The following is a 27,981-nucleotide window of genomic DNA, read 5'->3' as shown; positions in this document are numbered from 1 at the left end:
CCCCCCCCCTCACACTGGTGCCTAACTCCGATCCTTGAAATGTGCCATCAGATCCCAGTGTTATCGGACCCCCCTCCCATAGGAACTCCTAGGGCCACCTAGGAACCCCATAAGAACCCCATAGAAGCTCCATAGCAAACCCCACAGCAACCCTACAGCACCCCCATCGGACCCAAATCCACCCCATAGCAACCGCATAGCAACCCCATAGCCACTCGATAGCAACCTCATAGGACCCCATAGTAACCCCATGGCAACCCCATAGCNATCGAATCGGCTGAGGCACAAAGGGAGGTTTGTGAAAGCACATGTATTGAATAAACAGCGAAATTTTGCTTCGAAGATGGTGCGTGCCAAAGAAAACCAAAAACTTCAAGACACTGCTGCAAATACAAGTCAGGTTGAATGAGAGAATGAAAAAACGAATATTTGCTCAGGAAGGAGAATTGTTGAGCTTTCAGTNTGTGTTTGGCATAGAAAAAGGGGTTAAATGGATGAATGAAGGATTTTTTAACATTAAACCCCATAGCCACGCCATAGCAACGCCATAGAAACACCATAGCAACCTCATAGCAACCCCATAGCAACGCCATAGCAACGCCATAGAAACTCCATAGAAACTCCATAGTAACCTCATAGCAACCTCATAGCAACCCCATGGCAACCCTATAGCAACCCCATAGCAACGCCATAGCAACCTCATAGAACCCCATAGCAACGCCATAGAAACCCCATAGCAACGCCATAGCAACTCCATAGAATCCCATAGCAACCCCATGACAATCCCATAGAACCCCATAGCAACACCATAGTAACCCCATAGCAACCCATAGAACCACACAACAACCCCATAGAACTCCATAGAACCCCATAGAAACCCCATTGAACCCCATAGAACCCCATAGAACCCCATAGCAACCCCATATATGGGCCGGATCAAGCGTCGCCTGAATTTTGAGCGTCGCCTGAATTTTTAGGCTTATTTTTTTTATTATATAGAGAGATTTTCCATGTTAGTTAATTATTACAGTGTTTATAGATAGTCACTCAAAAAAAAAAGACTGAATTACCGCATTTTTGAACTACTCAGTATAACCCGACCATTTCAAATACATCCGCGCCACCGACTCGAAGCTGCGTTGTTGTCACGACTCGCATACTGAACTCACTTGCCCCGCCCATTGGGGGAAAAAATAACTTTCTATGATGATTTTTCGAAAATGAAATGGTCAATCAATTTCATTTTTTTTCTGTACATTGATTGACACTATTTCTACACTGTTTTTTTTTTATAAAAAATGTCGAGTGGTTGTTTTTTAAAAAATTAAAAAAGATGAAACTGCATTCAACATGTAAAATTAGAAAAAAAAATTATCTTAAGTTTGAGATGGTCAATTGCAATTATAATGGGCTTATTTTACAGCTAATTTTTAGAGCGATCTACGATAAAAATTTTAAAAAAACTGTCGAAAAAAAAAGTTACACGACAACAACCTTAACTTTGGTGATCGTCTTTTGTGCTGAAGGACAAGTCCGTTATCCTGTGATTCTTGGAAATATAACATTTAGATATTCTAGATAAGGCGAAGATTCGGATTCTCTTGTGATTGACATATGATTTTGCCCAAACATTCATTATGACCCTTCCTAATTAACGAACCTTATTTCTGACCCTCGCAACTCTTATTTCTGACGTTCATTCCTGACCCTTGTGACTCTTATTTCTGACGTTTATTTTTGACTCTCATTTATGACCCTTGTGACCCTCAGTTTTTACCCTTTTTTGTGAGCCTCATTCCTGACCCCTGTGACCCTTATCTCTGACGTTTATTTTTGACTCTCATTTCGGACTCTCGTGACCCTTAGTTTTGACCCTTCTTTCTGACCCTAATTTCTGTTCCTTATTCCTGACTCTCGTGACCTTTATTTCTGACCTTTGATTTTAACCCTTATTTCTGACCCTTATTTAGTTTACTGATGGATTTTCTGATGGGATCAGTTATACCCCACCGGACTTGCACAATTAAATGTCTTTAACACCTTATAAGGGACAAATAAATTACGAAGGGGTTAAGCTACATGAGTTAGTGATCGGTGGTAAACTCATCTGTTACCCAGAATGATCATCTCTACTAGTATTGTTGCGTTTGGAATCTACAGGTTACACGTCAGGTATAACCTATGAGTCAGTAACCTGCAATAAACTCATAGGTTCCCAATGCACATTGGTGGCTCCCGATGAAATTTCTACTCGGGATGGAGTGATATGCAATCATGTGGGCTTATATAGGGTTATGTGGGGCCATATAGATGTCACATGGAGCCAGATGGGGTCATATGGGGGTTCTATGGGCTCATAAAAGGGTAATATAGGGATCATAAGAGAGTCATATCGGTGTCACTATTCGAAACAATAAAAAATAAGAGTAATAAATTTCGAAAAAAGAGAATCCATTCGGAAGCATATTGCTAATTTGTTAGCAATATAAACTATACCGATATACAGAAAATGCGATTATCCACTTGTTTTATACGAAATGCATTTTAATTCTATTGACATATTTTCTGTAGAAATTCCTTGGAAAAATCAGAAATAAAAAAATAATGTGGAAACAATGAAAAAATTAATGCCCAGTATTTTTTTAAATTTTCATTTTTTTAGATTTTCATAGTGAATATCTGAATTAAATAAATTAACTCCAAAACCAAACTCAATGAACTTACTTTATCTGTAACAAAATCATGGGAAATTCCATATTCACGATTTTTTTCATATCAATTCGATCCTTTCGGAAAAATTCCCAATCTGCGACATTCATTTTGCCGTTTGAAATAAAACCATAAGTTACGAATGAACTCAATTTTCAAATTTTTATGTCACTATTTTGGCCCGAGCAGCGATTTTATTTCCCTTTTGTTACGCGCTTGTGTTTCAAGCGGTAACATTACTCGACTTTCGTTCCGGCATTTCGTTCCATGCAGCAACATTACAGGACTTTCGTTCCTGAATTTCATTTCTGGCAGTAACGTTACAATTTTATTTCGTTTCTTACCTGAGGAACGAAACCGAAACAAAAACGCGTTCCAAGTCCCTGATTCCTTCATTATGCGATCACTTAAGGGTTAAAGTCTCACGGCTCGGGATAAAACACGTCCTCTTCCATTACGCTACCCTCCAAAAGGTTGTCCACTTATCGTAACAGTAAAATTGCGTAGGTATTCTCAAAATAGAGCATAAATTGCTAAATGGCATTAATATACAAAGAGAAAAGAAACGACTGTAATGGTTAGGTGAATGAGGTGTTGCTCCGGCGGACATCCAAGCTAAGCAGCGTTGAGCTGGCACAAAAATTGCGGGCGGTAGGCACGGTGTATCGGCCTAGTGTCTCCATCTAGTTGGTGTGACAGATGGATATATTAGGGCACTGCACAATCGCCCGGCTGTGCGACTGGAGTTTTACATGGTTTTCCGTGCAGTCCTAGCTCGAATGGGGTACAGCTAAGAGTAAGACGGCCATGATCCGCAGATAATAATGAGAGGAAAAGAAAGGAGGCGAGGCAGGCTAGAGGAGGGGTTTCAAATCGAGAATTAGTTCGATAAAACCAATGAAATAGAAAAAATAAAAAATGAACAAAAAATACAAAGAGAAAATCGCAGTGAAAGTTACCCTCATACGGACGGTAAAAGTGGAGCAAAATAAGTTCTCAGAAAGTTTTGAATTTGTGAACAAACGAATAATATAGAACAAACGGTAAATTTTCCTCTTTTGTTCCAAAACCTTTATCGCTCTGACTGTAATTTCCATGAAGTACTAGTATTTAAAAAAATCTGATAAAAATTACACAAAATAAAGAAACATCACTGTATTCTGAGATGATTTTTTTCCTATACTGTTTAGCAAATTTCCAATTTCCGTGCGTATTGAGAATTATCTGGGCCAAACTTGTAGTTTTTTCTTGGCAGCCAATTGGAATATGAAGGTCTGATAGTGAAAATTACAATACGAAGGATTATATTTGCACGATTATATTTTGTTCAGTAAATTTTGTCCGTTCCTTAGGGAAAATTTTTAGTATACTTTTTCGTCCTGCACAAATTCAAGGATATTTTGATGCAGCTTTGCCAAAAATTTAACCACCAGAATACGAAAAATGTTCCGAATAAATTGCTAGACCCTCACCATATATTGGTTTCCTTCGTGGGTTCAGAAAAAGGTACAAAATACTTTGGGAAAAAATAGCAACGGTCAGTAGCTATTGAGGATCATTAGAGCGAATATTTTTGTTCTAATGAAAACGTCCTGTACTCTGGTTGTCCTTTTTACATTGTTGTAGTTGTCTCTATTCAAACCAGAAACTATCTTCATTAGGAGGCAAAAAGAGCAGGGTAAACAGGTCAATTTCTGGACGAGGGTTAGTTCTAGATGATTTCAACTTGCATTGAATATTCAATATATTCTATTTGGTTGTATCCATGTAATCTTTTGAGTTTACAATGTCCTAGTCTTTAATTATGTTTTCGCCAATTATGTTTTTGACTCTTGTATTTTATTTGGTTTCCAGAGCCTGAGGAAGCTTTAATTAAAAGCGAAACGTCGCAATTGACAATCAACGGAGTATTGCTTAATTCCTGTCCAATATCCCATGACATTCTAATCTTAAATTTCATATCATGGACATGAACACTGAGATCAATATTGAATATTCCATTAAAAAAATGAAAAACCGACGTCGGTGGCCGAAGCGGCTAGGTGCGAGCCTAGTGTCCGAAAGGTTGTGAGTTCGATTTCCCGTGGAACCGAGTTTTTCACCCGGAGGCTCCGACGAGCGGAAGGTCGCTAATATAGTGACCGCCTGTACCGGTATGGGTTTTCTGTGGTTTCCCATGCTACTCCTATGTTCTATAGGAGTGCGAATGCGGTGTAGTGTAGAATCCACAGCCGCATGCATAGGGTTGGATAGGGCCGATTAGCCAATCAGAGGGCAGAAAGAGCCGGAATATAAAAAAAAAAGAAAACTGTACTGATTATTTCACTTTTCATAAATATTACTCGTGTATAATCATGTGATCAATTAATTTTTCTGCTGATCGACATTTAATGAATAAAAAAAATTTGGCCCAGTCGCTCAGGAATTAGGGGTTTCGGTTGTATCCAACAATTTCTTAATTTAATTATTGTTAGTTTTGTTATTTTGACTTCAAATAATTTTCTGCTAATTAAAACATTCATGGAGGTATGGAAGCCCCCGTTTATATGATACGTGCGTGTAACCGCATGAGTTTCAGTTGACTATAGTCAACTGTTAGAACAGTGGGTTTCAGTTGAGTGTGGGTCGGCGCTTGAAACCCGCTACTTTCCAGTTGACTATAGTCAACTGAAACCCGAAATAACGCATGACGCGCATGCGCATCACCTATTAAAAGAGAATAACAAGGAAGGAAATCTAACCTATAGTGAATACATGGAATGACTGAAAAATGAAAAGGTGATTTTCGAAGTAGATAAAATGAGCCAAAATCGTATAATTCCTGATAGTGATGAAGAGTTAGGCAGTGAGGAGAATTTATTTACTGATGAGGAGGAGTTTATTAGTGATGTGACATTTGAAGAAAATGGAAATAAAATATTCTCCGATTTTTCAATTACGTTTTGTATCATACTTTTTTATAATTATAACTTTCTTTTTTTTGCAAATTCTTAATGATTTTTAAAAATTGTATTTTGTAATTATTATAATCAAATTTTTTCTATTAAAAATACTTTACAAGTTTTTTGAACTACATATTTAATGAATATAAATAATTTTTTCTTCAGAAGTTCCGCATAATTTTTAAATCACACTTTTTTATATTTATTTTTTTAAATAAATGTGATCTTTTTTCTTCAGTGGGGAGGGCCTTCGCCCCCCCAAGCCCCTCCACCGGGGGCTTCGCCCCCTGGACCCCCTTTTCTCGTGGGGGGCTTAGCCTTCCCCCCCCCCCCCTCCGCCCCCAGACTTCATCACGCACTTATCATATAAAATAGTATACGCAACACATGCGGACAGCAGGCGGTATCACTCGGGCGGCTGCGCCGCCCTCGTGAGTAACCGCTTGCTTTCCGCACTAGTTGCGTAATGTACTATTAGGCAATTCTTTTATGTTAGATCCTACCACGAAACTCGAATTTTCCTTAACCGTGCAGCAATTGGCCTGTTTACCTTATCCTCATTCCAATTTTTTTATGATTCTTTGATGAAATCACCGAGCAAAGTATTGATAAAGCTCAGTCAAGCTTAGTTCATCCATGGGGTATCGCTTTTCTCCCACTTGACCTTGGTTGTTGAAGGTTGATGTCAGTCAAGTTATATGCCAAATCTTGAGTAAAATTTTGTTTTCCACTTAATTCAAAATGATCCATCTAAAATTAATTGATCGACAAATTCTTCTTTCTGCCTCCCAATCTCAGTCAAACCGCAAAATGGCGCCTAAATTAAATAAAAAACTTATTCAATACCCGCAGCTAAAACATCTCACTGTGCCTAACGGATTCGCAAATAGTTTCTCCCCCCCCATCACTCCACAAACCATTTTAGCACGTCTAAACGCAACAAACTGTATGAACCATCCAGCAACTTTGCCAAGTTGGGAGACTCGAAGGCGCACGCCATCTTGGGCAATACCCACACACACTCAAAACCTCAGCCGATAGAATTCAACCGTGACGCGCATAAACAAACTATTTTAGGTGGGTGAACTGCACGTATCGAATATTAATCGCTGCATTTCACACTCACTCGTCACAAAAAAAAACACTAAACGAAAAAAACTGTCAAAGCGTTCCAAGAAGTGAACTTATCTCCAAAATACCTTTATCCGGTACTTTTTATCTCAGGTAAACACCTCTGCCCGTCATATTTACACACCCGATATAAGTACGAAAGTACAAAAATAAACCACGTCTCTATTTTTCGGAAACTAATAATGAATAGAATCTCAAGTTCAAGAAATCTCCAGTTCTTGTTGCAATGACAAATAACGAAATAATAAATAACAAAAACATGATGAAATTCTCTAGTCTCGTGAATGCGACTAATCACCGGCGCCAGTGTTTCCGTTTCTGAGAATCATCTCGCGCAGTCGACTTCCTACCCGGCTCCAAACATCTGCTTTAGCCGAGATTTAAGTTTTTATGGCTACTCAATGGCCAGAGAAAATAGTTACAGTAGGTTTACTAGGGTTATATTAGTTCACTGCTCGATTTAAAAAAAGATTAAGTAACGGCTATGGATGTAAATTTTCAATGTTGTAGATTTGAATTCAATGAAATTGAGTTTTTTATATTGTCGATCACATTTTCAATCGATTAAGAAATTTGGACACTGGCAGCTCGCATTTCCATAATTTTCAGAAGAATGCATGACTTCAGAGCACTCCAACAATTAAATTCGGAATCTACGACCTAAAAAAACAAAAAAAGCCAAAGTCGACTCATGTATGTCACAGTGAATACCTTTCGATCCCTAGCGTATGGGATAAATGTGCATGTTGAAATTATTTACGTATGGTCAATTCAGATCTACCCAGCCTTTTTCCTTGCCGTTCAATCAAAACAAATTTGAACATCAGGATGGCCCCTCTTTATGATATGAAAACTCATAAAAACTATCTAGTTGTAGAACTTATCACTATTCGTATTTATACCACACAAAAGTAAGAAGTCAAAATGGGATGAAATTGGGATAATTTTGTGATGAATCTTTCCGGAATTGATCAATCGGTTATCTTGCATAACTACTATAAAAAGTTCATATAAATTTGTCTTTTAATTTTTTATATTTTTTAATTTGAAATTTAAAAAATAATCCACTAACAGTCTAGAGTCTTCTGAAGTATATGAATTCTGTTTATATTTTTGATCAAACGTATGTTATGAAGAATTATCTTCTGGCGCCGAATACACGATAGATTACCTGTGAGAGCTCGAAAACACAATACCGATGGTTATCCGGAGAAAAATCTTGTCGAGGGGTATCTAGCATCAAGATACGTCCACAAGCGGGGGAGTCTCTCCTATCAACTTGGAGCACTTATTCCTCCAAAAAAAACCTTGCTGAAAATAAATGGTGACAACGGTGGACTCGTTATTGTGTTATTGGGTGCAAAATTCCGTTGAGTCTCTCTTTCTCTTATTTCATCTCTGACTTGGTTTAGCATTTGCAGGTCTGAGAGAACGAAGTGAGTGTGGGCCACGCTCCTCCGCACGCGCTTGTCGTGCCTGATGGTTGGTAATGGGCGGTTTCCTGGGTAGACGGTCAGCTGAGGACTCGAGTGTTGGAACACAATGGACGGGGAGACATTGCATCTGAGATTTTTGCGTTTCGTGCGAATAGAGAAATAAAGGTACTTCACATTGAGTTTTAATTCGTTTTCGATGTAAGAGGGTTTGGGCGCGTTGTTATTCGAGGCGTGAACGCATCTGCAGTGAATTAAGAGCAGGTCTGGTTCATTAGAGGACTTCCTTCTTAACGAAGAAACATAAAATCAAGTCATTGAAAATTCAATAAATATTCAACATAATCTTGTTCTTTTCTTTTTGAATTTGGAAAAAACCAAATGTTTAATGAAGGGAATATAGAGTGCCATAGTTGAGATTACGATGAACATAGTTCGAAATCGATTTATTTTGTTGGAATATTTGATCCTTTTTTTTTCACTTTACAATGAAGAAAACTAAAAATAAAATAGTATATAAAAAAACTAGGCTACAAGCTCGTATTTATCATCCACCTAATAGGAAGGTTGTTCACTATTTTCAAAACATGCCTAGAAAAGTAATCACATATATAAAAAATCCCATTGCCTGCAAACAAGCCCCACGGCCCCATTCAAAATTTCATTTTTTCCCATAATTTATTATCTCCACGATCACAGGTGCATGTCACGTCCGAAAAATCATCACGTATCATTAACAAAAACGCCTCCCCAATACAAAATCCGAAGAAAATCCCAACCCAAGAGACCCACGCAGTATCCTTCATTAATTCAACTTGAGCTGCATAGGACCGGAAGTCGTGATTCGGGAGGAGACCTTCTCGAATTCTACGCCGGAAATGGCGCACGAGACGGGTATACGGGAGTCCAATGCCTACTGTACCCCTCACTCTAAACACCGAAAAGACGTCAATGAGAGAAGAAAAACAGGAAAAGTAGTACCGATGGTGGGCGTTTTATGCAAACTAACTAATAAGAATGAGAGAAAGAAACTAAGGAAAGAATAAAATTTAATATGAGAGAAGAATGAAGGTGGAGGGCTTTCACTGAGGCCGTTCACCATTAAAAACATGACTCATTGACATTTCGCCAGAACTCTGGGGACTTTTCTCTGTTTACACTTGAGATGAATATCCACGGCCGCGGTAAATCAACTTTTAACATAAATTTCGACGAGTGGCGAATGAAAGAAGGTACAAACCCCCCCCCCCCCTCCCCACGACTTTTTCCAACTTTGCCGTTCACAATGGTTCTTCATGGTCTGTTATTGTGACCTTGAATAGTCCTCTCGAATTTTAGTAGCTGTGACAATCGACATTTGGCGGTTTGAAGAAGGTATGCAGTCAATGATCCCACATGGCCCTTGGTACAATGAAATGCCTCATGGGGTTCTACTGTTCGTCTCACAATGATCGTAACTGTCTTTATTCGGTCACATGTACAGTTGAGACCGTACATAAAATTAAACTCCCACAATTGAAAAATCATTGACCTCCAGCAGTTTGAAAATCATAAATTTAGGAGCTAAGGATCTCATAAATAATATCTGTTTTCTCCAAATGTTTAACATCTACCGGCATTAATTCCAGGTGTCAGACACGCGAGTGCGAGCCGAATCCGCCTACGGACGCTCTCTCTGATCGATGAGTGATCTTCAAGTAAACCAACCCGACGTCGATGGTTATCTATTGAATCAGGTATGTGCGAGTGTATTAGCGGGCATTAGTGCTTGGATTGAGACTGCGTGTGGGATTTATGAACGATTGGGTTATATGTCATATCGGAGCTATTTCGGCCAATTGAGAATGGGAATCAATTGCATTTTCAAATCGTAATGCACGGGATTCAGGCATTATCAGTTGGGAGGAGTGAAGAGGAGTCCAAAGAATCATTTTGGAAATAAATGCCAGCGAATGTAGTGCATATGTGAGTCAAGTGGGTTGTGGGATATTGGGACGAGAGGTTTTTCAATGAAAATTGTTGAGGGAAAATAATTTAATGGAATGATTTGTTCGAGAAGTAAATGGAGTAAATGGATTAAGTTGATACGACTCTGGTGATTTTCAGGACTACCTAAGCACTACCTAGATGTTTCTCCATGAAATGACTCGTTTTTAGAGAAATTGCTACGAATTTTACGCTTTATCGCTGAGTCAAGTGGTTTTTATCTGGCTGTCTATCTGGTAAGTGGGTAGACGTATAGAGAAATGTCAAGAGTTTTTCCGGTAGCTGAGAAAATTTTCTAGAACTCGGAAGTGTTTACCCTCTAGGTGATCATGGAATTGTCGAAAACTTTCCTTTGTTCCACTTAAGTGTTTTTTTTATGACTACATAAAAGAGCTTATTTTTTTGGGTCCCACAACATTTCCTTTACAAAAACGTTTGTGAAACGTTTGTTATCACCGACTAATTGCCACAAAGTATATTATATTTATATTATGATTATTTATTCAATGCATTGAGGATACATAGTCCCATAGCATGGGGGTTGAGAGCTTTGGATACGAAGAGTTAGCATAACACGTTATGAGTGAAAATGCGTAAGTTACAGATAACTGCAGATAATTGGTGAGGGCACTTATTAGTTTACAACCCAGGTAAGAATTGACGATAGAAACAGGGCTCATCAAGCCCTGGACCAAGGCTCGGAAATGCTCAATCAGGGCTGGGGCTCAGCCTTGGATCAATCCTCCTTCAGCCCTAAAATGATAACCTCGTTTCAGGCTTAGTCCGCAGGGCTTGAACGAAGCTCGGTGCCAAGGCTTGATTCAAGCCTTGAATTACCACATTTTAAAGGCTCAATCGAGCTTCGGCTAAATAAACTTGAGTATTGTTTACAGATATTTGTATAAACAATTTCTTATTGCTTCATAACCCTTTTTATGAATTTAGAGTAACCTATGAAAGAGAGTGCGGTCGGACCGTACATCACTGTTGCTAAGCGTTGTTGGTGATTGTGATTGTCGGTTAATTAACAATGGATGGGAAAAAAATTATCATCATCATGAGTTTCCATTAATTATTCGTCCTGGATTATTATCGCGCACTTGGAAATTGAAATACACTGAAATCAAACATTTAAAAATTTGCCCCTCTGCTGGGGTTCGATCCGGGGTCCCTCTGATCCGTAGACAAGCGCGCTATCCACTGGGCTACCTGCGACTTCTTAGGATGATACATTTTTTTCGGGCATAAAAATTCAACTTGTGTTAGTGTTATTTTGTTATTTTGTTGATATTCTAATTAAACTTCCTGAACTTGAATAAATGGTCCGATGATAGAGCAGCAAGGCATTTGCCATGTCGTTGAGAAGTAGAATCAGTACTATCAAGACTTAGCTTAAATTGTATACAATCAATGAAGAAATTATAAAGAGTTTTATATTCACGATAATCACAGTCTATCAACAAATCAACAGAATAATTGCTATTAAGTGTAGGCGCGTTTAGACTTTTAGGAAATTTACTTCAGGTATGAAGCTCTTAAGCGGTACAAAGAAAAAGAATACAAGAAGAAAGTCATGTGCACCCTCAATAATGTGAAAAATCAGCGAGATTTCTGGTCTATAGCGAAGCTACTGAAGTCCAAATCCTCATTCATCAACCCCCCCTCTCATTTCTGTTTGGAATATCTTTTATATTTATATTAAAATTACTATCCTGTATTGTTGAAAATTGGTGTCCCAATTTTTCGTGTCAAATCTCGGAAATTATTATCATGTTTAATTTCCACTGAAAATTCGGAAAAATTTGAAATTTCATGTAATTTTGTTTCTGAATATTTATTTTCCATTGAAAATTCAATCAAGTTGCGAACTTTGCATCTCACTTTCACTGAAAACTCATGAAGTTCGTAGAATTCTACCTAAAACTTGAAATTTCAAAACCATTTTTCTCCTAAATAGGATTAATGCCACTCTCATGAGAGTTACTACCACATTTTCCATGAAATTTCAAAAAATTTCCAACAGTGTACACTATTTTTTTTATAATATCCTTTTTATTATTGAAAAAATTATTTTCCACTATGGTGGTTTTTATAGTGTACTATAGTAAAAAATATTTAGCAATTTGGAAAGACTTGACTAATATTGCATCATTCGGAATGTCTCGCAACGTATGCATGTGAAGTGCGCATCCCTTCCTAATCCCTGGACAGAAATATTTGCTGACATTTCTTTTCAGGATTGCTCGTTCCATAAATAATCATCAACTTCGAAAAAAAAGCGTATTTGTTTTTCGTTATTCGGTTTATCAACTACTGAATTTGCCCTTATAAGTGGAAATGGATCATTTCCGATAAACTCCTCAGTCTCCCCTTGTATAATAGGCAATTTATTGACCCCGTCTGGTGTAATTTTAATTTTAGCCACTGAGATATAATTAAATGCCACTGGGCATTCCGAAAAGGGGCCACTCGGTGTTCCAGATAGACTTTCGAGGTCCTCGAGTTTTTTTATCATCAGAAGTAATTTCGTTTTCTTGTTGGTACGGGGCTTGAGAATTACACGGAATCTCAGGCACGCTTCATCCCGTGGGACCGCACTGATACAGCCGACAACTGAGTTCCCCTGCTCATTCGTATAATACTCCTGCCCCGCCGGGTATTTCACCTCCTCTTCATCGGCCAATCTCATCTTGTGCGTGGATGCAACGGGGGTATGAATGAATAACGTATTAAATTATACAAGCACTCGCGGTTATGTGGATTCAGTTGGTTATTCGATGCCAATCGAGATTAAGGACTTTGGTTCCGTAAATGTTTGTATTGTGTTAGCATGTCAATGACTTTTGGTGGAAAAATTTACGGTTTTATTTATTCATTGGTTGGAATGTTCGTCATGAAATTTATTGATCAACAGAAAAATTTAAACAAAATCGGAATTGACGAGATTGCTTATGGAATTAAAAAAAAAATAGGCAATTCTAAAAATAATTTTTGTTTCACAACTTATATGATTCAATTATCCTCTAATCACCCTCTCGTGACAAATTTATCGCTGAAAAAACCTAATTAGTTAATTTAAAATTTTGCTGCCCTACCCGGCATTTGACCCCACTCGACCATAACATTATTAATCCTAGGCCTTACCCCCAGCTTATCGTATAATTCTTAAATTTGGAAATTCTATTATTCACATGTAAGCTTGAAAAAGAAGAAAAAAATTACAGTTTTGAGATTTTTTCTGAAATATTGGTAAGTTGGGGAGGTCTTGTTCACTTCCAACAATAAATGGTGAAATTCCATAACTCCTCATTCTTCATATCAACGCTTTATACTGGACCATCTCATCATGCGCACAATATCGTAAAAGTTATGTTTTAATTTCTCGATGCTCATCCGGCAAAATGAACACACAATCAGACTCTTTCTTTTTGTATCAACTATTAGGTACATAAAATGTAAATACTGAAGGCCCCCGGGCGGTGGCCAGTTGCAAGATCCTTGAAACTTGGAACAAATTCCATTAAAAATAAAAATAAATATTGGTAAGTGAAAAATAGGTAGCAAATTCTCTGCGGAAATCTTTCTATCTTCATGAGAATTTTCCTATTTTTCTTAGATGTAAAAATGGGGGAGAACGAGGAAAAAAGAAATAGAAGAGGAAAATTAGCAATAAACAAAAAAATGGGCAGTGAGGCAGGCTGAAACCTAGAAAAACCGAAAGTATCACCGTTTGATTAGAGAAGTAGGAGAGATGCAATAAAATGGCTGCTCGAGAAATATTTCGCGCGTAGTGTTACGACACGATCGCCAATGCCCATCTCTACTCCCCCTCTCACGTGTAATACGCAATGAATTTCCATCATACATGTATCTAGTGAAAATTGCAACCTATATAGTAATCCAGCTTCATATTATTCCATTTTACCCCATCGTCCATTTTACTCCGCTCTCCCCAGGGTTCGGGAGTAATCATTACTTTTGTAATATTTTAAACTCTAATTACAATTACACCATCAATTTTTTAATTGAGATTCTTTATTTTTTGATTATTTCATTAATCGGTAATTGAAATTGGAAATTGAGTGATAACCGAGTAATCATCAATTGCAATGAAACGGATTACCATTCATTAGGTAACCAATAATCAGAAATACAAAGATTCTCAATACTTCATCATTTATCAAGATGAATTAGCATACTATTCACACTTTCCATTAATTATTAATGACGATGAGAGATTCATCAATCACTAAAAAATTATAAATTGTAAATGAGAATTGTTCAATTTTTTATTATTCATAAATTTGAATGAGGAATTATTATTGGGAATTATTGAGAATTAACAACCCAAAAATTGAGTCGGTGAGTTTTTCAAAAATATCTCCAAAACTAAGGGAGATAGCGAAATTTTACTGAAAATTTGGGGGGGAAGGGGTTGTGCTTTGAGAATCCAAAACCAAAAAAATTGCGTCAGTGAGTTTTTTAAAATATAGAATTGACCATTATTCTTTCGATCGGTATTTGATATTCAGCCATTTCACATTACTTGTTTGGCAGTTCAAATGAAATATGAACTTTTGACTTCTTTTGATAATCCGTAATTAACTATTAATAATACATATTTTCGTGAGAAGATCCGGTAAACCGCGATTCTAACCTCGCTTCGCTCGGTTTGATCGCGGTTTACGGGCCTTCTGACGAAAAATTGCATTCATCACACGGTCCAAAAGTATTTTCTGACGAATGTGATTATAGGCCTCACCTTCGGCTCGGCCTACAAAGCCACATTCGTCAGAAAATACCTTGTGGACCTTGTGATGAAAATAACTATTTACTTGAAATGAGTAATGATTATCAGACAATTTTCTGTTACTGATTTAATCATCAACTCACATCCGAAATTATCCAATTCAGTCGTTAATCAGTGTTACTGATTATTCTTCAATTGTTGATTGTTCAACGATTAATCAAAATGTTGAATTATTCAATTTCTCGAGTAATCATCAGTGAAACCTATCAATTATGCTTTGAGAATCCAAAACCAAAAAAATTGAGTCGGTGAGTTTTTTGGTCTTGGATTCACAAAGCACAACCCCTCCCCCTCCCCCAAATTTTCAATGAAAATTCGCTATCTCCCTTAGTTTCGGAGATATCTTTGAAAAACTCACCGATTCGACTTCTTCGGTTGTGAATTCTCAATGCACATCCCCCCTCTCGCCGCTTTGCAAAAGCCCCCTTTCTCACAAATTTCCGGTTTCGATTTTTAAGAATTTAATAACTTGAAAATCAACATTTATAATTTATCATTACCTGTGTAATTACATAATTGATAGGTTTCATTGATGATTAGTCGAGAAATTGAATAATTCAACATTTTGATCAATCGTTGAACAATCAATAATTGAAGAATAATCAGTAACACTGATTAACGATTGAATTGGATAATTTCGGATTTGAGTTGATGAATCAGTAACAGAAAATTGTCTGATAATCATTACTCATTTCTCAAGTAAATATGTATTATTAAAACTTAATTACCGATTATCCAAAGAAGTCAAAAATTCATATTTCATTTGAACTGCCAAGCAAGTAATGTGAAATGGCTGAATATCAAATACCGATCGAAAGAATAATGGTCAATTCTATATTTTCATTAACAATTACTGAAATAATTTGGAATTTTTAATGACGATTACTCAATGACAACGTAATGGATATTCACAGCGATTCAGTTATTGATTACTTATATAATCTGTAATAAGTGCGTTGAGTTATTCATTTTCCAATTAATAGAAAAATTTCACATTCAAATACTTGAGTGACTGAGTAATAGAGTAACGGTAATTTCAAATTACAATTTTCCCGAACCCTGGCTCTCCCCCACTTATTGAAAAATCCTACTTGCCTTAATTCAATCAATCGAACAAGTATTTAATTATTAAGACTGCATGAATGAATTCATTAGTGTTTTTTCCTCAGTTCCAAGAATCTATCAATTGTCTCAGAATAAATGTATCCATTAGACCAAAAATAGGCATACCTATCACCAGTGAATTAAAATAGAATTTTAAATGACTCTTCTACTATTCTCCATAAATTAATAAATTTGTTCTATTCTAAAAAAAAAAATGAATAACCAAATCATTGAGTCGTCAATTTATAACAAAGTGAATCCCACGGTACTCGATTTGTTCCCAGAGGAGGTCTCCTGATAATTTCCCCGTTTAATAAACCACCACAAAGAAGTGATGTGATGTGAACATGAAGTGATGTGAACTTATGCATCTTAGGATGTTGTAGCTGAATTAAAAAAAAAAGACCAGAACTGTATCGTCTAATTGGCGGAACGAGCGCAACGAGGTCGAGTGAATGGCGACCGCGTCTTTTCTCCCCGATGGAACCTAAACAAGAAATCATACTTCCAACTAAAGCATCATGCATCGTTCCGGGACCTATTGCATCCGGAAGAATTAAAGTGGGGATAAAGGCTCGCAATCAAAACGACCAATAGGTTTTCTTGTACTCGGCAGGTATTCTCATCCATTTTACTAAACGTGTTCTTCAGGGTTAATGATAGTTGTCCTCGCGTGCGTGTCTCGATGACATCATAATTACTGAATGAATCCACATTTCTTGATATTTTACAAATTAATTATGATCTGGCGATTTCTTTGGCAACATCTTTGAAAGAACGAGGTTAACAGGAAATAATTAGGAGTACTTTTTATAGAAAGAATTTTCGGGACAATGAGCCCGAAATTTAGCAATATATTGATGAAAAGAAATACCCGCATGGATCAGGGACACTTTTTGCTCAATATGGAGCTCCTCAAATAATGTTATGTTCTGATATGAAATGAAAGCATTCATATTCAAGAGATTTATTCGAGACAGTCGATATTCGTATATACCTGTTTTTTGAATTGTCTTCATTCTCGATTACCGATTTGATCAATCGTTCTTTTCGTTTCCGTTAACATCATAATAAAATGCCTCGTGATAAGTTGGTGACAAGATTGAATTTGTTTTTCCTATTTCCTTATTTTAGTATCATAAGCTTTATGACACCATACCTACTTCCATACTTACTTCATTTTATGTCGCGCCGTACAATAAGTCGAGTTTATCGCACGCTGCGCTTCGCGCAGCCTGTTCAAAACTCGACTTTTGCACGACTTGACATAAAATATTATAGAGCACTCGGTAATAAATTTCGTTTTCAACGAATGTGTAGTTTACGGGCCGAGCCGAAGGCGAGGTCTGTACACACATTCGTTGAAAACGAAATTTGTGCCCTTGTACTCTAATGTACTATTATTTAGTAGTTTATAATATTTTTTTTTCTGCACTTTGATTACGGTAGGTGCATGTACCGCCCCGCTAAGGAATAATATAATTTATGTCGCGCAGTGCAATAAGTCGCGTTTATCGCACGCTGCGCTTCGCACAGCTTGCTCAAAACTCGACTTCTGCACGACTTGACATAAAATATTATAGAGCACTCGGTAATAAATTTCGTTTTCAACGAATGTGTGTACAGACCTCGCCTTCGGCTCGGCTTGTAAAATACACATTCGTTGAAAACGAAATTTGTGCCCTTGTACTCTAATGTACTATTTTTGCATTGAAAACCCTAACTCTGAATAAAACACCCTATTCTTAAGCCTTCTTCTGCTATTATTTCTAATATTCTTATTCTATTTGTCTAGTATTCTTATATTATTTCTTCAATTATAAATCCTCGATCACTCGTAGAATTCTCTAAATTAGCGAAAAACTAATCTGGAAATCGAGCAAGGGTAATACCACTCAGTATTCCGCATAGTTGACTTACATTCGATAATTGTCATATTGAAAAATTTAATTAAGTAACATGAAATCTCTCTATTTAGTAAAAAATCTTACATACCACGAATTTTACATTGTATCTACCTAAAAATGCCAAAAAAGGATTTTCTTAATTAAAAATAGTCAAAAGTTTCAAATTGTTGTGTTAAATACTTGCTGCCATTAGATCCCCAATGTTGAAAGTGAACAAGTATGAAATAGTTTTGTGGTCGTGGAGACAGAGCAGTATAGGCCCCACTTCTCCTAATCTTATAAATGATTAATGATACAGAAAGTTGTATCATTTTCTAAAATGATTTTTGGAGAGCTATCTGCACGCAGAATTTTGATTCTATGCGGGTTTTTTTTCAACGTATTTTGCGAAACTGAAACTAATAGGCACATGAATTTCTTTCTAATCCTATGAGATTGAACGATATTGATAGAATGATTTTTACATAATTTTTAAAATGCTCTTGCTTATGATTTCGTTACAAAATACATCGAAAAAATTGTGAACAAATATTTCTGATGAAGTTCATAAGGAACTACTCTTTTCGTTGTTTAGATTTCTTTTTATTCATGACAACAATCCAGACGAAGACAAAAAAAATTGTCTCCCATAATTCCTGTTGTTGCGGTTAAACCGGAGAATTTAAAATTCACGTGTAAGCCTAGTGGCTCTGCGGTTGGATAATGACACCTCAAAAAGTCGTGTTGTGGATACAAGGAACGTATATGGGGAGGGCGTGAAATACACAGCCTACACCGGCCGCCTTGACAGGATCCACCTGGTCAAAAATGGTGAGAAAGAGAAGAAAGAGAGGGGGAGGATAAAAAAGGCAAAAGGAGAAATATAAAAGCCGCATTCACACGTTTGCTACAACCGTACGAATGTGAAGAAGAGCTTAAGCAAATAACCTGTTACCTCGTTCGAGTCCTTCGCTCATCACATCTGTCTCGTTAAGTTCTTGCTTCTTTTATTTTTCCCTCCTTCTTTACTTTGTATTATTATTTTTCTTTATTTCCATCCCTCGAAGGTGAACTTGCTTGTACTTCTTTCATTCCGCTGTTCCTTTTTTTTCACTTCTCTTTCACTGCGGGAACTTGAACTTTTACGCTCGAGGAGATTTTCCAGCAATTATTAAACGTGCAACCTACCGGAGTAATTAGCGTGAAAGGCGGATCAAGATTCATCGTGGCTCGTGCGCATATTCTTCTTCATCTTTGTAGTGTTTTATTCTCGTTTGTTTTACTATTTTTTGATACATTGGGATTGTTCTCTCTGTGAAAAAAATTTTTGAGATACGTTGAAGATTGAATCACGGAAAGTCCTAGCAATTTGAATCATTTGAAAGTTATTTTAAAGAGGCTGTTTGAAGGGACTTCATCGGTTGCATTTGAGAACGCCGTCCATATCTCTATCGAAGACGAACATCTGTTGAAAATTAGCCGCACGCAGACGTTAGTAATGGAGTAGTGTATTGCCTTGTCAGGAATTTTTACTTGTACTGTAGTATAAGGTGCAATAACTCTCGTAAAAATTACAATATTTTCATGAAATTTTTACTTACAACATTGCGATTTTTTGTCTTGCTTATTTTAATGTTTGTAAAAGCTCCTGACATATCAACACGATCTGCAAGTACTAAATCATTGATAATTTTCCATAGATTTTTCTCTCCGTACATTCAAATGTCCAAACATTCATCAATTCATAATACAATTTAACGTCCAGTTTTGGTTGTCTTGCAAATGAAAATCTATTGGTCTTCATACTATGAATAGACTCCGTGGATTTCTAACTTGAATATGGAGAATGTAAATTTTGAAAAATATAGGTTCGTAGTTTCATAACTCGAATATTCTTGGAATATGGGAAAAATCGGTTCAATCCAATCATCATCAAAAATCCATTGAGAATTTCGATCATATCGCTAATAACCAAGCTGTTGATGCGTCACTAAACACCAACAATTTTGAATATTTTTTAAACAAAACTATTTTTCAAATTAAAGCGAAGTTCTCGACCGTTCATTTTCAATTGTTGGAAGTAGTTTTTGACACCTGAAGACAATATTTTCTTGACTTTAAAGTCGAGTAATTATGTCGATTAATGTTTTATAGCATTTGATTGTACACAATGGATTCTCGATTTATTTCCTTGTTTGCTTATGAATTTATTAGTTGGTAAATAGCCATGTTAAGATTATTTTCCTTTTTTTTAAATACCATTCGGTAATAATAGTTGTCCAATAGCTTACAATTGAAATCTAATATCTGCTTTCTTGATGTAGAATAAAACGGGCACCTGAGGAGGAGGGCCTTGAGCGCTCGAAACGTCCTGCGATTTGTTGAGTAAATTCTTGTGATTATTTTGACTGCTGCTGATCGAAATATGGCCAAAACTACTTCCAACAATTAAAAACTATTTGTCTTCTCCAAGTTGAAAGGAAATTGCGGTATTTCCTATGACATTCCCGATAACCTTGAATCATTTAAACAAGCAATTTCCCTGCATTGAGATGACAGAAAATTGAATTTTTTTATAATATTGTGGGAAGAAAAATCCCCGAAGTTATTTCCCAGAATTGTCTTGACGGTCGGGTCAAGTTTACTTAACTAAATTCTCGAAGCACCAAATCGTATAAAAGATGGAGGAAGGACAGTACAAGGGAAGTTGAGTCACAACCACTTGATTTACACGATTATAGAGCTTTTTTTACACATATCTTTCAACGTAATTACGTAATAAACGAGCAATTGAGGAGAAATATGTACCCCTTATGGGTTCGTTAAACCGCCGTTGAGGAATCAGGAGAAAAAATTGGAGGAATATTGCTCTGGAAATTTGTACATCTAAAGATGGTCATTGAGTCCTAATCTTTCATTCAAATTTTTAGACCGGGATTATTATGGAATTTTCGATAGACAAGCTCAGCACGATTCTAAATGCAAAAAATAATCTTTATTTTTCATACATTCGGGTGGCTGTAAACTGAAAAAGTATGTGGGTGTCGCCACTCTCAGAGAATGAAATGGATACTGTGAAATTTATAAATGTGTTTTCTACTCGTCTATCTTTCACATTTGAATTATTAATATAATCAGGGTGAAGAAGACGTATTTGATGTTGTTTACAAGCGAGGAAATTCAACGTTTTCATCCGGTTTCAATGATGATTTGCATGTGTAATTTTAGCACCAATTTTATAGTGTTGAAGTGTTGAATAATAGCTGATGTATATGAAGTTCTGATAATAATTATTAACTGAAATCGTTCTTCACCTTGAAAATCTTAACATATAAAATTTGAGTTGCATATCTTTTCAAAAATTCCTTAAAAATTGTTGGAAAGCTAATTTGAATGAATTAAAAAAAGCAAATCCGAAACAGTACATTGGAAAAATAAATGATCTATTTCAATAAAAATGAATCCAACCCAAATTGAAAAGTTCAAGAATTTTTCTGTCGCAATGAATCCTCACAATATGAAAAATTCGCATCTTCAACGGCATGTACGTGAAAACGCGTGAGATAATGTTAAAAAATTTTCTTAGAATTTTCTGTGTCCAATCCCGGAACAGCCGACATTTCAACTGAAATTCAAGAACTCGAGAAATTTGTCTTCATTACAGTGGGTTCTGATGAATTCCATAGAATTCTGCTTAAAACATGAAATTTTATAATTATTTTTCCTAAAATTTGATTCCATGTCACTATTATGAAAATTAAGAGCGGGGGCTCAAGCATTTTCATGCACTCGGAATTCAATGATTTATCGTGATTGGGAATTAATACTTGCTCAATTGAGAAGCCTCCGTGCATATACAACAAGTATCGACAGTAATTACACGTGTCGGCGTGTGCCCCGCGAGGCAACATTGAAGCGAGGTTTTATTAATTATCACATACGGCACTCACTTTCTATCATTCTTTCTACATTACATAGTCATTTCAACTCTACATATGAATAAACTTTTTCTTCTCCCGCTATTTCTCATCACTTTGCCTCTTGCCGGTACATGACTACTCACACATTTACGTTTTGTTGCAATGAATAACGGCACATTCTACTGACAATTATTGCTTGGCGGTGGGGGTCAACGACGCGCGTGTCGCGTTCCATTAGACTCTACATCTTACGAAGAAAGATGCATGAACGAGATAATGAAGTAATTTTTTTTCTTTCTCGCGGGAAAATGTTTTGTGAATTTCTTTGATGTGTCGAGGAGCTGCATAACCCCTGGACCCAAACTTCCGATATTGTTCTTATATTGAATAATAACACAAAGCATTCACTATTGTCATTTCAATAGTAAACAATAAAGTTATTTTATGTAATAAATCCAATTAATTGTTTCTTATTCTGAAAGAGATGGTCATATTTCAATGAACTTGTCCTCTGGTTAAAAAACAATGAAGATGAGAATCATTATTTAGAGAAAAACAATGGATGAAGAGAATTCCATCCTCTAAGGAACGACTCCTAACAAAAATCTCGCATGGTGGAGATATAGCAATATTAGGGGAGAGTTCGGGCAAAATGGGTCGTTTCGTTATCTTCTCTAGTTGTCAATATCTTCACTTATAAACAAAGATATTGACGATTGGAAGAGATCTCAACACCTCCCATTTTGCCAGACCCTTACCTATATTTTATAATATAGTCCAATCATATTTCACATACTTGGCCTATAAATAAAATATATGGCCCATATAATCCACCATACGAGTCTTGAATGCATTTGAGATGTTATATTGTATGCAAAGAACATATAGTATATTCCCAGTCAATACATGGGGAATATTCGATCCATATATTTCAATATAGTCCATCTGTACCTTGCGAACAAAGATCCATGAGCGATATAATGAAGTAAGTTTTTAATTTCTTTCTTTTTCGCAGGAAGATGTCTCGTAAATTTCTTTGATGTGTGCAGATGCGATATATCGTAATCACTAAAGAATACCAAATGTTCTGATAAGTAATATAACAAAATACAATATAATTCAATATATTCAAAAGATCAACTTCTAGATTTGATATTTTCAAAGCGGTGGGCATAGTTTAATACTCTTGTCCTCTAATTAGACAATAATAAACATGAGAATCATTACTCAAACTAAAAAAGGGTCGCAGAGAAACCGTTGAGATATCCTACAAGAGAAAAAGTGGAAAATATATTTCAACAATAGTCTCGATAAATTTGGCATGCTTGGAATATTTAATTCACATATATGGCACATACATTCCACAATGTAAGTTGAACTGTTATATGTTGTTTTCATTGAGCAAATATTTTCCCAATTCAGTATATTTGCATTATTCACCCTATGTGTGGGCGTCCGTATGTAAAGGTCCCAAGAAGTTTTCGGCACGAAGGTATGTATGCTCCGGTAATATTGTTAACATTCCGCACGGTAATATTGACAACATTTCGCCCAAAATTACCTCGATAACATGCGAAATGACGCCGCTAGAGAAGCTTATAAAACTAACTTAACATTGGTTTAAATGAGAATTGCCGAGAATATCTTAGAAACTCAAATCGACAAAATGGGCCCTTTGTATTTCAGAACTCCACATTAAAGTTAACTGAACAATTGGAATAATAATTCTCCAACCCGATTAAAAACAACAGATTGATCCCTTCCAAACAAACAAGTTGTCATTTTCCGTTCTAATTTTTCAGGATAATGCGGTCGTATCTTGAATTTAAATATAACAATTCGTGCCAATGTTACTAGACAAGATGTCGAGGGAAGTAACCATAAAGAATCGTGGTATCATCAAACAGTGGGCAGATACTCATGCACATGTAATAACCCATATGACGGTATTTTGAAGTACGTCCCATTATTCTATTCTGACTGGGTAGAACCCCCGATAATCTCGCCTTATAAAATAAACCACTCTTGCTTGTAGGCACTCGACTCTCGGTGGCCGCGGTGCGATCTGTCAAATAAATCGCAGTCTGTTTCTTGTATACTCTCTTACGCCTCTTCCTCGCGCTACTATTCTCTCTCCCTCTATTTTTCCTCTCTCTCACTCTTTCGTCTTTTTTAACATGAGTCGATTCATAAAATAATCCAGGGCTAAACTGGCCTCTCAAGGAGAACAAACAATTGTCCCACTGTCTCACGCGTTCATCCGGGACTCGATGGAAAAATCATTTGTATTATGATAACATATGGATGGATTTCAGGAAACAATGCAAATAAATCGTATGGAAATCAAATCGTTCAATAGAATTGACAAAATAAGAAAATGTGAAAATTTGATTTTTCAAATTCCATGAATCCTAATGAACGATCTATTTAATTAGAATGTTATTTATGACTTGGATATTCAAATCAATTAATGAAGATGTTCAGGTGCAACAATCCATCAACATCCGCACTAATCACTAATTAATCATCGATTTATGATTTAAAACAAGTGTTAACACAGTATGACTGGTTTGTAGCGTTTCTACACGTGTATTATAACGCATATACTCAAGAAGCACACGCCAGTCTCGTTATTAATCGTTACCGTGAGTAAATACCGGAAGCATGTTTATGCTCGCGTAATCTCATTAACCGAGTGACCATCGCTACATAGTCTTATAAATTCATTGGTTTTTACGATCTGAAGGAGTTGAAATATTTCACTGAAGTCTTCTTCCCAGTCTTGTCTCCCTCTTTTCGGTTTCCGAGTCACATTATTGATGGGGCGGATTAAACTGATATGAATTCTTCATGTTAGATTAATGATATCCCACAGGTATCATCGCTCCAATCATCTCATCTCATCATCGGATCAGAACTTAATGTTGACGTAATTGATTTTCCATTTTTTTATATCTCAATTACTTTGATTGTGAGTCGTTAATATATCTGCTACTACCATTCGCATTAGATCTACCGGTTTGTTATTATCGAGTAACTAAATGAAATATTTTAACGACGAAAAAATGTACTCTGTAAGTGGCTGTTTCAACTTCCATTCTAAAGACGAATTTTTACCCAATGGAAATTCCAATCGTTGGATCATTTGATCGTAAATACTTGAAACATCCTAGTCAATCCTCACAATCTTAACGAATCTTCAATTTAGTTTTTTTTTCCATCGATTAATTCGAGATGTTTCGCCGTGTGGTATCGATGGTCGCAGTGGAATAGACAAGGCACCGGTATATAAGGGTCAATTAAAGACTAACGAACTCCATTGTGCAGTTTATTCTCAAGTTGACTGAAAATTCAACGACGCGATAAATATCGAGTCGGGACAGTAATGATGATGTAATGGATTTTTAAATGTCAGATGAAAACTATTGTAATCGCTTTTGCTTACCAGATTGACAGTGATTTCTCGTTATTAGCTCCCTGTCTCGTTCTCCGGGTTTGGATGTGGGGAGGGAGCTATTGGATATCAGTTCCAAAACACTAATTCCAACCGATGATTAAAGTTATAGTTTCACTCAGCACTTGTCACGTGTTTCTCCCAATCTTCAATCATCTCAATCACTCGTTTTTATTATGACTTATCCCAGTCTCACAAAGCACAATTATCCCATCACAATTGTTCACAAAATTCATTAAACGTCAGATCAATTAATGACGCACTTTAAGGTCTCGTTATGCAGATGATAATCCAATGAAATGACAAATGAAACCATTCGTTGCGAGTGGTGAAACGACACTGCCCGACGTTTTATCCAAGGATGCCTCTCAGGAAGCTCGGGGCGAAGTGCCGGAGCGTCGCTTGAAATAAACCGCTCGCGCCCACATTCCCCTCCACCAACCCCCGTTCAGTCTACCCCACTACCGTTTTTTCATGCGCACTCCGACCTACGATCGGCTAGATGCGCGGAGAACTCAAAAACCAACGATTCAAACGTCACATGCACACCTCCCTCACGCTTCTCTGCTTTTTTATTGTCGTTTTGATGTTTCTTGGTCTCTTTTAATTTAAACCCACTCTACTCTCGCGGGACATTTGGGCATAATGTAGCACCCCCTCGTTCAACGTCTACTGTCGTACGCACACGTGCGTAGTGTGACCAAAGATCCACGAGGAGACTGCAACTTCCCGCCACGAGAATCGCGGCAGTTTTTTTTTGCATTTTTTGGGAGAATTTTATGAAGATGAATAACATTAATTTTTTTCGGTTTTGAGGGACCGAAGTGTTTTGGGATTTCGTTGTTTTTTTACAGAGGAAAGGACGGGCGATGTTGGGTATCGCAAGTGGGGTAAGAATATTCAAATGTTCTCTTCATGGTTATTTTTTAGCTTGAAGAATTATGAAGACATTTTTTTCTGTGGCAAAATGACTTGAATTTTTCATAACGATTGATCATTATGAACAGAAGGCCCATGAGCTAGTGAAGCTTGTTCATTGATTGTCGGTTAGTTAACGATATTTCTTCCATATGCAATATTACAGACGATGAACAGGATTTTTTTGTTTTACTATTCCGTTGAAGTATAATTAACTAACTTATGCCAACCCGTTGATGAGAAAACTATCTCGTTGATGGATGATTTTAAGAGGAATTACGAAGCAATATTTTTTTTTGAGAAATTGATCGTACTTATCGTCAGAAAACGTAATTGAATTTTTCTCCTATATTCGGCGGCTCGTTTTATCATGAAATAAGAAATAAAAAATGCAAGAAAAAATATGTGTTTCGAATGTTTTTCATTCATTTTTCGCTTACGCTTTCATGTTATTTGATGAAAAAGAAATCCTACAAGCCATTAATGATAATTTTTACAAAAAATACAATAACATAAAGTTTCAACGATCTAGAATATTTATATTTTCTTTTGAATATTGTGAGTTCGAGATTAAAATTTTTGTGTTTGAAAATTTTCAATCTTCTTAATTAAGATTGAGCAAATGCCCAGAATGGTTCATTCAGTGAAAGACGCTTTGCAGGTAAAGATTTTGGGTGTTTTCTGAGTGGCATCACGTGTCAACTAGTACCCTAATATATATTTCTTTGGCGCAATAGAAATCCCTGGCTGGCAGCCACCGGGGCACATCCAGGGCGGAGGAAACACGTTTGGAACATGTGTTTGCCGTCGACCACCTCGTGCCACGGACCATTCAACGCTACTGAGTTTCTGGCTGGGAATTTTTCATTCGTAGAGTGGTGTGTTCATCTCACAATCACTGTCAATCTCGGCATCGAGAGCTTGAGATTTTCTTAACCCATTGAGGAAAATGAAAACCCGAGCCAAAAACAAGAGGATAATCCGTAGTTTTTTCATTCTGATTTTGTTCTTTTTTATTTCCTGTGTTCTCTGGCGCAAGACGTAAAATAGTCCAGGCGTCAGAGCATTAAATTTGATGAATGAACGTAATAATTCCCTACAAAGGTTTTAATACGTAAATTGCTTGGTTTTGGTATAAGTAATACATACTAAAAAGTAATTGTCGATTTCGATCGGCAAGTTATTGTTTAAACAATCAAAAGTGGCGATGTTTTGGTTTTTCACGGTTTTTACGGTAACTATGGGTGCTACGATAAAAATAGTTATATACAAAATTAATCCCCATAAAATTATCTAAAATAAATGTCCTTTGACTTCGTTTGTCCAATCAATCGTGTTCAAGATAAACCCGCGAAACTGGTCAAACTATGCTACATCGCGCTTATTTTCACTAACCATACGCCCCCACGCCTATTTTCAATGTGATAATTTCTTTATTATTGTAAACAGCACTTACGAGAATGATTTTTTAATACAAAAAGTAATAAATGATGCAATTGTTAATAAAAAAAAATGTTGATAATGAAATTAGCCAAACTAACGGATATGAATTGACTTACGAGAATCTGAGAGGAGGTGGACAAAATAATGATAATACAGTGGCATCACAAAATAATTATAAGTTGGTTTATTCATTACAAATAGGCTTTGTAAATTTTGAAAAGTGTCAATAAACTCTTCGTTTTTTT

The 27,981-nt window shown here is 36.5% G+C and overlaps 1 protein-coding gene across 2 annotated transcripts in view; it reads right to left on the bottom strand.

Annotated features, from left to right (window-relative positions):
* Positions 1-25,746, bottom strand: part of LOC114841524 (fibroblast growth factor receptor 3-like) — a gene marked incomplete at its 3' end in the record, with an annotated part of 65,570 nt that extends 39,824 nt beyond the window's left edge. The window contains 1 exon segment of one of the 2 annotated variants that reach the window (XM_029126538.1): positions 25,367-25,746. 2 annotated transcript variants of the gene reach the window in all.
* Positions 25,747-27,981: the final 2,235 nt, after the last annotated feature.

The sequence above is a fragment of the Diachasma alloeum genome, unplaced genomic scaffold (assembly GCF_001412515.2).
Source record: "Diachasma alloeum isolate Michigan unplaced genomic scaffold, Dall2.0 Dall_scaffold_00675, whole genome shotgun sequence".
NCBI classification, from domain to species: domain Eukaryota; kingdom Metazoa; phylum Arthropoda; class Insecta; order Hymenoptera; family Braconidae; genus Diachasma; species Diachasma alloeum.
The sequence above is the reverse complement of the archived record's forward strand: the minus strand, read 5'-3'. Positions and strand labels throughout refer to the sequence as shown.